Genomic DNA, 7026 nt, shown 5'->3' with positions numbered 1-7026 from the left:
TAAGAGAGAAGTAGAAAGCATTTAAAGATCTAACACATGTGTGTCGCCAGGCCCTCAACTTTATCAGATAACTTTCAACTTGAACATGATTTCCTATTTTGGAATTCATTACGCTATTTTACTAAAAATGAAGAAAGCTGAGCCCTTTATATTATGTGTAAATACCTCCAAGTTGCCTTTTTTTTTCAGCCCTATACACGTCTGGTTTTTGGTTTTGCCACAAATGTCAGGTTAGTTCAATTTAGACTGTAATTCCCAATTCTGGTAATATGAAATCATGCCAAAAATATGTTCCTTCATGGCTATTAGGGATGCAAAGAAGAGAGGAATAGTTTCCAGTCTATTTCCAACTTTAGAAGCTTTATTTTGAGCACCGATTTTCATTTGGACTACAGCTAACGTTTCTACATCTTGGTTTACAGCTGTGATGGAATCTCTTCCTCACGCTGTCCTCTTCTTTATGGACTGTTAAACCAGCAGAAAGTACTAAGCAGCTGATCATTAGCTGGATCGTGAATGATTATGCTTAGACTTACATGTTGCCTTTATGTTCAAAGAACTGCCTATCAGCTAATTAATCGAGAAGTGAATAACACTTCCAGTATTAGTCTATAATTAGATGTTTTGAGGAGGAAACATGAGGCTTGCCAGGGGGCTAGTCAGATGGCTTTGCAGACCTCTTGTCATTTATTTTTTTCATCACTCAGGTAAAAATGGTCAGATCCAAATCTCATTGCCAACTCATTACTCTTATTTACAAATAAATTCTTTAAAAAAAAGACCAATGTTGCATAACAGATGGGGAGGTGGAAATAAAAATAAATGAATAACCAGAAGTATTTCCTCTAATCTTAGCTTTTTGGGTTTTTTTTTTAAAACACTTTACTTTCCATAAGGAGCAAATTTAAGCAAATTTGTGTCATGACATGCCATAGACTTATTCTTTTCTTGTTTGCAGTATACCCTGTATATACCCTGCTCTCTGTGTGTGTGTGTGTGTGTGTGTGTGTGCAGGGCAGAGAATTAACACTTCTTTTGGGCCATGGTTTTCTGGGTGGTGACAGGATAGATCCTAAATATATATTGAAGGATTAAAGAACCATATTTTACAAATATTTTTTGGAAGCATATGTTTGTGACCATAAAAAAATCATTCATTCATTACTCACTTGGTGTTGGAAATTCTTTTGGTGTAGGCATGGATACAATGAATAGAATATATCTTTTTATAAATTCATGTCCAAATTTTGAAAAACCAACAAGGGCCTCCAGTGGAATCCAAAGATAGTCCTTCCACTCAGGCATCTCATCTGTCTGTATTGGTTGCTGGATGTATGATATAAAAATGTCCAGCCTCCTGGCCAAATGTTTGTTTCCCATACCTTCCCTGAAGCACAACCAGTCTTCTCAGCTTTAAGAACTAGAAGGCTATCGCAACAATTTAATTCAAATTTTTGCTTTGGTTTGATTCCAAGTGAGCTTGTGCTGAATGCTAAACTTTCTCTAATTTAGCCACTAGCTTGTACATGAACATTAAAATATTTGTGGGAAAAGGTGCCCCTGCATTTGCTTTGTTGAAGATTTGTAGCATAGAACTGATTCATATTAACTTCCATTCCTCCTGTCACTTCGTCATAGTAAATGGAAGTGATGATCTGTTTTAAGACAAAGATTGGGAAGTGGGTGCCCTGGGAAGTAGTAATTTAATTTTCTCACTCTTAACTGTGCAGTTTCCAAACTGTCAAGGCAAGTACAGATTTAACATGCCACACAGGCATTCTGATAGGAAATTTTTAAATCTAGGACTGTTAGAAGAACTAGAAAGCACAGAGTATTTTCAGTTGGACAAAGATAAAGAGAAAACATGCTTTTTTTATGAAAGCAGAGATGAAATGAGTTGATGGACCCAAGCCTAGACGTCCACATACGCCAGAGTGGAAAATTGTAGACTAAAATGCATCTGATACTGAAGGGCAAGGTTCTCTCCAAAGGTCTTCTCTTTTCATCTGAATCAAGTATTCTTTTGAACCTCAGCAACCCTTAGGATTTTAAAAAGAAAAAAAAAAATCAAATCTTTAAAACAGCATGGCTTTCATCCAACACTCGCAATTTTTCAAATGAACAGATTTAAAACTTTAATCACCTCTCACCTAAGGAGGTTTGTGTTTGTTTTAATTTGTGAGCCATGTCCACAGACAAAATGACTCACAGAAACCAGAATAAGCCTAGACGCCCTTTGGCTCTATTCCTCGATCAAATCAAGAGAGTCATTTTTGCCTTAGGATTGTAGGATGTCCCCATGCAGCCCATAAAGTGAAACAGTTCTCTCCCTGAAGCTATATTCCCTCATTTCTTTGGAGGCCTACTCGAGATCTTTTAAAAGTAGGTCCAAGACGGGTGTGGTGGTGCACGCCTGTAATTACAGCACTCTGGAGGCTGAGGCAGGAGGATCACTATGAGTTCAAGACCAGCCTGGCTACATAGTGAGTTCCAGGTCAGTCTCAACTACATAGTGAGACCCTGTCTTAAAAAAAAAAAATTAGATCCATCCATGGACACCTGATGGAAACACTGGAGGATACTTTCCTGCATGGAAGCTGTCTTCTAAGGATGCAATGACTGCTTTGGTTTACATATCTCCATTTACCTGAGCCCATGAGCCTGTTTCATAGAGTCAGTGTCCTGGGTGAAGAGTAACCTTGAAATACACTTGCAAAGTATATAGGTGCTGAGAAGACGCCCTTTGAGAGTTCCTGATGGCTTTTAAATTATAGCCATAGAAACCCAATGCTGGGTAAGATCTATTTGTGAAAAGAAATAGAAAAGCAATATACAGGTTGAGCATATCTTATCTGGCGTGCTTGGGGCAAAAAATGTTTCATATTTTGGAGTTTTTCATATTTTGAAATATTTGCATAGACTTACTGGCTGAGGGCTGATACACTAAAAAAGTTTTAGATTTTGGAGCTGTTAGGATTTTGTATTTTCAAGTCAGGGATATTCAGCCTCTAATAGTTCTCAGGGAATTGAACCCTGCTTCTGTCAAAGTTGCTAATTCTAACACTGCTGCTCTTTTCTCCCCAACAATAGAATCTACTAGCTCTAAAAAAAAAAAGTCCATCAGCTAACATTTCAGATATGCCCCAAATCCCTTGGAAGAATAGCAACAATACAACAGGAAAAACAAAACAAAACAAAACAAAACAAAAAGCCCAGAGCATCAAAAACTGAGAAACACATTCTAGGAGAATGTTAAATGCCTTGTAATAAAGGAGGCAACAGGCAATTTCCCTTGTTTGCTGTGACTTTCTCCCACAAGAAGAGCTCTTTCTAGCCAGTGTCCTACAGTTTAAAAGCACAGGTTTAAAAATCTAAGGAAAAGGCGTATGTATCTTTAAAAAATGTCTTTTCAAAAACGTAAGGTCTAGGTGCTTTGCCAAAGAGCGTCAGGAGCAGAAACATCTCCCTAGGTCAGCCGTGTCACCCTCATTACTCAGCCTCGGTGCTTTCATCTGCAAAATGGGATAAAATACCTGTCTTGTGGATGGTGACCAGTGGTCCCAGCTTGTCCAGGACTCCAGGGCTTAGCACTCAAACTTCCATGGTCAGGGTAATCCCTCTTTCCTGAGTGAGCCGTCCAAGTTAGTATCACGTGTATGAGAAAATGCGTACCATGTACACACGGAAAGCTCAGTGTATTGTAGACACTCCTACCTGGATTAGAAGTGATCCAACTAGATATCTCCTCTCACCCGCAGCACACAAATTGGATTTGCCTGAGAAAAACCGGAAGCAAATAGCAGCGGCCACGCCCTGCCGTCATATTGGGTCACCACCTTCCTGATAACCCCGAGGGACGTGGGGCACTGTCTTGGGGATCCTCTGAGTATATCCCAGGGTAGAATGTGGACTGGAGAGGCGGTGGGAATTGAGCTGCCACACGGCCGAGGTGACATAAATTTCATCCCGGCCCCGCTGTTCTACCTGTGAATATTTTCCAGCCTAAGGCTCACGGGTCCCCACATCTTCCGATTTACACCTTTCTCTATCACGACCTCTCACAACTGGACAGTACTTCTCATGCTACAGATGATCTTTCAGTACTTTGGCCCTTGTACCTGTATTAATTTAGGAGACCTCGCAGCAGCTGCAATGTAGCAATCGTCGTTTCTTTGCAGTGTACAGATGCGGACACCTGAGACACAGGGTCGGAAGAGAATATCCCACAGCTTCGGAGTTAGTTGGCAAGAGCCCTCATGCAAATTAAGGTGAGATGATCAGTTTCTGCCTTACTTTCCTCACCTGTAAAATGGGCTAATAGTCACTGCCCGCCGAGGTCCCCAGCAAAGGAGAGAGTGAAATGTCACGCGAAGCACATTGTTAGGTCTCAAGTGCCTGGCCACTGTGCCTCTCACAGTATTATGCGCTCCCTCTTGCTGTGTGACCTGAAGCTACAGACATTTAGAGAGGTGAGATGGGATTATATACAGCACTGCCTTGCTTTCCTGACAGGGTAGAGTTTCTTCACCAGGAAGGGCTAGATTTCCCAACAGGCAGACAAGGTGGGTGCTTAATACACCACAAAATGGCACTAGCATAGAAAGAACAGATTTTTTTTTTTTGAAAGAATTTGGTTATTTCACGGAAATGGCGAATGATCAGTGTTATCATTAAGGAAACAGTTGGAAATCTTTTGGACTTCTTTATTGTTTTCTGTTTCTATATCTCCAGTGAACAACATTAGAATTTCGGTAGAGGAAAATTACAAAGAGTATTAATTATTTGTCCTATATATTCATCAGAGATTAGCCGGTGGGAGGAGGTAAGCAGAGTGGTAGGTGGCGGGATGGCTCTGTAACACTACCTTCACAGGGACAAGCATGTTGGTAGCTCTTCCACCAGTGGGAATACCCTTGGCCTCAGTGGAATTGAAGTGGCCGCACAGACAATCATGGATTGGCTTTCAAAATCTGCCTGAATGTGTCCCATTTCCTGTATTCTCACATTCTATTGGCTAAGGCAAACTTACTGCATCAAAGAGGCTGGTGGGGAGTGGCATTACCACCATGCGTATGCAAGGAGAAAGCCCGGCATTCTGGGGAACATTTGGACCGTCACTATTTTGCAGCTATTAGGAAGACAGGCTGGGGGCAAGGGCAACAGTAGCTTTTTCAGTGTTCAAGTGCCTCAAATAACTTAATACTTTCCAGAGGGGGAAGAAGAGGGATAGGTAACCTCTCCCTAGATTTTTGTATAAGTATGGGCAGTAGGAATCCACACCTTGCTTCTCCCCTTTTGCCTTCTGCCACAGTTCCAATCTTTAAGGACCTCTTTTCTCATTGCCTGAAATTGGGCTTATGGGCTTGTTCTACTGATGGACCCATGGCTGCTGTCTCAGCTTGGGCCCTAAGTAACCTCGACATCTGACTGTTTTCATTCCAGAGTAGAGCTGAGGGGCTCACTGTTCTTGACAATAAATATGGTTCCTAGCAAAGAGCTGAGCCTGTCTCTGAGTGTCCCTCTTTGTCACTCAGCTACATCCTTTTCCACATTAGCATTTGAATGCTGGAGTACAGGGTGAGGCTGGCTATCTTAGGAGACCAAGAGGTTCCAAAGGCTCCCGATTAGGCGGTCAGGTGGCACTTGGGAGTCGTTTGTGGGTCCCATTCTTTCCCCCTATCCTAGGAACATCACCCTTTCCTTCACGTTCAACTATAACAACAAACCCTCTCCCCAAGGAGGGTTAGCTATCAGCCTGTCACAGGTACCCATGGAGCAGGTTGGCACTGTTTCGGGGCCCGTCTCTTTGCCCAGTATCACTGGCCTACATCAGCAGCCTCATCCTTTTTGGAAATAAAAGGCAGGGTATGAAAGGGCAGCTTGGATGCTTTGGTTCTTTGATGACAGTCCCCTGTTTGCTCACTTTCATCTCAGATTTCTCCCAAAGGGATAATGCTGACGTTTTTTCAAAAATTGCAGTGCAAGTTGAAATGTTTTCAAAAGTAAAGACCCATTTCAATTTTTTGAAAAGTACTTCCTCCTTTCCCTTTTGTATTTCATTATCATCTTCTAAGATTTTTCTTTCCCTCTCTTTTTTCCTACTGAAGTTAGAAGTATTTCACCCTGGCTTGCCAAATGATTTTTATCTCAGCAGAAAAAGAACTTGCTATTTCCTGAAAATCCTCCACTCCCCTTCTCCCTGCCTCCTTCTTAAAATACATTCTGTGCTGAGAATCAAAGTCAGGTAACTTGATAAGGAGCTAATGAAAACAAATTAATTCTGTCTGCATTTGAAGAAGGGACAGCTTCGCCTCAGAGTTTATCTCCTTTGCTTTTCTGGATGTGGCACTTTCTTGATGTAATGCTGTGAGAAAATCTAGGTATTTGGAGGAAATAAACAAGGGCATACAACGTTCCCACTGGGGTAAGGTGATTATGTGTGTGTGTGTGTGAATTATTCAGGTAATTTGGGGGGGGCGCTGGGAAAGAGAGCGTTCATTCCAACACATCTGGCTAATTGCATGTAAATTATCATTCTGACCCTCTATCATGTGGTGGATAATTTGCATTAAGTGCTGGGACAGGGAATGGGAATTTTAAATAGCATTTATGTGACAGCTGCAAAAACAGTATTTTAATCGTCCCTGAAACAGGCAGTACTGCCGAAGACGAGGTACCTCCCCTTCTTAAGGCTTTGTGTTTCCCGGGGCAGAATCAGTTCATTCCCATCATCTCTCTGGATTTGGAAGATTTTCCCAGTTTGAAGGAATATGTATCCTCCAAAGCTGACAGTTCCCTGGATCCTTGCAGAACCATCGAATAATTCGGCTCTAAAAGTCACACGGGAGGTAGTAAAGGGAATAAGAAATGGCGTTTTTGCATCCAGTGGTGCCCGTTGGGTAGCTGTGTCTTGGAGATGGGAAAAACTGCTACAGCTCTCCAGAGAGAACTTCCGTGTGGTATATGGTGGGGGGCGAGGGTGGGAGAACTGGGCCTGCAAATGTCACGGCTGGAAGGTTTGCTCTT

Source organism: Fukomys damarensis, unplaced genomic scaffold, assembly GCF_012274545.1.
Source record: "Fukomys damarensis isolate Sample0158 unplaced genomic scaffold, DMR_v1.0_HiC HiC_scaffold_23, whole genome shotgun sequence".
Classification (NCBI taxonomy): domain Eukaryota; kingdom Metazoa; phylum Chordata; class Mammalia; order Rodentia; family Bathyergidae; genus Fukomys; species Fukomys damarensis.
The sequence above is the reverse complement of the archived record's forward strand: the minus strand, read 5'-3'. Positions refer to the sequence as shown.